General features: G+C 39.0%; 1 pseudogene; it reads left to right on the top strand.

Annotated features, from left to right (window-relative positions):
• Window positions 1-1788: 1788 nt before the first annotated feature.
• On the top strand, window positions 1789-2298 carry LOC137758489 (small ribosomal subunit protein eS19 pseudogene; annotated as a pseudogene).
• Window positions 2299-4276: the final 1978 nt, after the last annotated feature.

The following is a 4276-nucleotide window of genomic DNA, read 5'->3' as shown; positions in this document are numbered from 1 at the left end:
CCACCATCAGTTTGACTTTGGAGAAATAACCTGTATTTGCCCATGGTCTTTCAAATTGAATTCTGCAAAACTTTTGCATGAAAGAATAGAAGTACCGCTACTTGTAAAGATTACACTTCTATTGCTTAACATAATTTAAAGAAATAGGAATTTTTAAAGCTTTGGATTTGATTTTAAGACTTAAGTTATTGGGGAATTCCCTCGCTGTCCAGTGGTTAGTACTCCATGCTTTCACTGCTGAGGGGCGTGTGTTCAACCCCTAATTGGGGAACTAAGATTTCACAAGCCGCATGGTGTGGCAAAAAGAAAAAGAAAAAAAAAGACTTAAGTTATTAGTATTATCCAGTTCAAGGCAATTCTATTTAGAATCTTAGAGCTGAATGAGACCTGGAAGATAATGTAGTTTAGTCCCTTTTTTATAAATGAAGAAACTCATTCCCACACAAGCTGGGTGAGAGTTGTAAGGTCTGTGGCTCACTAGTGCAGAGGTTTAGAATCTAGTTTTCCAGTAGTTTGTCTAATGTATAAGAATTCTGTTTTAAGTTTATTTTGATTAACTGCTTATTTTACTCTCTCATTTATACCTATTGTCCATTTCTTCTTAAATTCCTTCTATTTCTTTGGTACTCATCTTGCTTTATTTTCTCCATGAATTTTGGTTAATGAAGTTCAGTCAGATGGAGTGACTCTAATATTTTTTTCAAGTATTTCACTACCTTATCAATAAGCAGAAAACATTTTATTATATCTTTCACAATATTTTTTTAAAAGCTAAAAAGCATCTAGGAATTAGCTAAGAATATACAAGATGTCAATGAAGAAAAATATAATACACCGTTAAGTACAGAGAAAATTATACAGAAACATTCTGTGCTTAGATGACATTCATTAATATAAAATAAAAATTCCCCAAATTAACCCGTGAATTAAAAATCATTGACATCAGGGACTTCCCTGGTGGTCCAGTGGTTAAGACTTTGCCTTCCAGTGCAGGGGGTGTGGATTTGATCCTGATTGGGAAGCCAGGATCCCACATGCCTCATGGCCAAGGAGCCAAAACATTAAAAAAAAGCAATATTGTAACAAATTCAATAAAGACTTTAAAAAATGGTCCACATCAAAAAAAAATCTTTAAAAAAATCATTGACATCAAAATTTCAGTTGGATTTTTAAGAAAACTAGATAATCTTAATCTAAAATTTAAACAGAAGAATAAAGAAAAAATAACAAATATGGAGTTGTCTCCTGTGATTATGGAGGCTGCGAACTCCAAAGATCTGCATTCTGAAAGCCTAAGAACCAGGAGAGCTGCTGATGGTGTGAGTTCCAGTCTCAGCACAAAAGCAGAAGACCAAAGTTCCCACATCAAAGATCATCAGGCAGAGTGTAATTTCGCTCTTGCTCAGCCTTTTCTTCTATTGAGGACTTCAATAGATTGGTAGAGACCTACCCATGTTGGGGAAGGCAATGTGCTTTACTCAGTCTACCAATTCAAATGCTAACCTAATCCAGAAATACCCTCACGGGCATACCTAGGATAATGTTTAATGAAGTATCTGGGCACCTCATGGCCCAGTCAAGTTGACACGTGAAATTAACCATCACAGTATGCCTTTGTTCTTAGGAGACAGGTATATGAGGTATTGCAGAGAATTGTTACTATGTCTTTAATTAACTATAAAATAGTTAAATATTTGTAAAATTTGTGTAACATTGTAAAAATCATTTAATATTTCTCTCTCGGGAACTCTCGCAATAACCAACGCCCGACTTGTGCACCCGGGAAACCCCGTTGCTCCCTTTTCCCTGGCTGGCAGCTTGGAGGCCGCACAATGCCTGGAGTTACTGTAAAGGACGTGAACCAGCAGGAGTTCGTCAGAGCTCTGGCAGCCTTGCTCAAAAAGTCCGGGAAGCTGAAAGTCCCTGAATGGGTGGACACTGTCAAGCTGGCCAAGCATAAAGATCTCGCTCCCTACGATGCGAGCTGCTTCCACAGCACGGCACCTGTACCTCCGGGGCGGCGCTGGGGTTGGTTCCATGACCAAGATCTATGGGGGGTGTCAGAGAAATGGTGTCATGCCCAGCCACTTCAGCAGAGGCTCCAAGAGCGTGGCCCGTCGGGTCCTCCAAGCCCTGGAGGGGCTGAAAATGGTGGAAAAGGACCAAGATGGGGGCCACAAACTAACACCTCAGGGACAGAGAGATCTGGACAGAATCGCTGGACAGGTGGCAGCTGCCAACAAGAAGCATTAGAACAAATGATGCTGGGTTAATGAATTGCCTCATTCGTAAAAAAATATATATATATTTCTCTCTCTCTCTGCTATATCTGTATAGCAATAGAGAGGTGGATAGATAGATAGATATGGAGAGAGAGAATGTGGCAAGTGTTAACAATGAGTGAACCTAAGTAGAAAATATATGAAGATTCATTGGTCTTTTCTTCCAAGTTTTCTGTAGGTTTGAAATTTTTCAACAGTTGAAAAAATATTGAGTATCTGACTATTTTATTTTCTTGACCACTACCACCCTGGTTAAAGTAATCATAATTTCTCATTGGGATTACTGAAACAGATTCTTATCATATCTTCCTGCTTCTACCCTTCCCTCCCTATATTATATTTTCAACATGGCATCCAGACAGACCTTAGCCATGTCACTCCTATCCTAAAAAGAGAAGATTTAGCTTCCCATTTCACTCAGAGTACAAGGCAAAGTCTTACCTTAACAAAACCCAGAGTATCTGGTTCTCCCATTACCACCCAGACCTCATTTCCTACTGCTCTTCTGACCATTCTTTCTCAATTACACCAACCTCTGTAATGTTCATTGAGGACACTAAGCACATATCTTCCTTAGGGTTTTTGCTCTAGATTTTCCCTCTGCCTGAAATGTTTTCTCCTGAAAATCACTAAGCTAACTCCCTCACATGCTTCAAGTCTTTTTATATTTAACTTCCTAATGAGACTTACCATGCTTATCCTATTTAGCTATTTAATATTGCAATGTGTACCTCCCATTCCTCACAGATTCTTTATCCTCTTAATCTGTTCCACTATTTCTTTATGCCAAATCATATATTATTTTCACCTTTTTAAATATAGTTCACTTCTTATTTTCTTATTTATTTTTTGCCTCTCCTCATAATATAAGTTTCTCAGGAGTTGCGCTATCTGTCTATTTTGTTCAGTAATATACAGTAGTCTCCCGTTTATGATAACATGGTTTCACTTTCTGCAGTTTCAGTTACCTGTGGACAACCATGGTCTGAAAATGTTAAATGGAAAATTCCAGAAATAAATAATTCATAAGTTTTAAATTGTGCACCGTTCTGAGTAGCATGAGGAAATCTTGTGCCAACCCACTCTGTCCCACCCAGGATGTAAATCATCCCTTTGTCCAGTGTATGCTCTATACAGTATCTGCCTATTATTATAGGAAAAAATGTACATATAGGGTTTGGTACTATCTGAGGTTAAAGACATCCACTGGGAGTCTTGGAACATATCCCCCACAGATGGTAGGGGGGACTACTCTATATCCACTACCTAGAAGAGTGTCTAGTACATAGTATGTGCTCAATACATACCTGTTGATGAAAAAAATATTATAATAAAATTTATATATTAGTTTTGGCCTAAGATTTGAAAGAAAATGAGCCAAGAATGACTTACTGCTTCAGCAATGAAGATAACAGAGTTGTCTTCAAACCAAATGGTGAAGAATGTGAGAAGAGCAGATTTGTGGGAGAAAAATCAAGTGTGTAATCCAAATATATTAAGTTATGGATGTCTATCAGTCATTCCCAGTGGAAATGTCTAGTAGGCAGTTGGATATATTTGTTTGAAAGAAATGTATAAACTGGAGTTGTAAATAAGAGAATTGTTGACATATAAATACCCTTTAAAATCATGATACTTGGGCTGCCTCCACACCTCCCACAGTGGGTCCAGGTGCATGACTACTGCAGTCCTAGGACCTGACTTCAGTGGATCTGCAGGGGTGGTCTTGTGAAAACAATGCCTGAGGGACACCAGGGTAGATTGCCAGAATTCCTATGGTTGAGGAAGCCCAAGGGCAGTGACAACAACAGTGTACTTTGTGAGCCCACACAACAGTTGACAGGTGACACAATGGGGTGCACTCACCAGTGGACATCTCTGGCAGAGGAATAATCAGTTGCTCCTCTCCCAGCGAGAGTGCTCCAATCCTGCCTACCTTGCACCACAGCTCAGAGACAGCTCATAAATGGATCTGGGGGCTTCTACTCCAACAA

Source organism: Eschrichtius robustus, chromosome 2 (genome assembly GCF_028021215.1).
Source record: "Eschrichtius robustus isolate mEscRob2 chromosome 2, mEscRob2.pri, whole genome shotgun sequence".
NCBI lineage: Eukaryota > Metazoa > Chordata > Mammalia > Artiodactyla > Eschrichtiidae > Eschrichtius > Eschrichtius robustus.
This window is presented reverse-complemented; position numbering and strand designations above follow the sequence as displayed.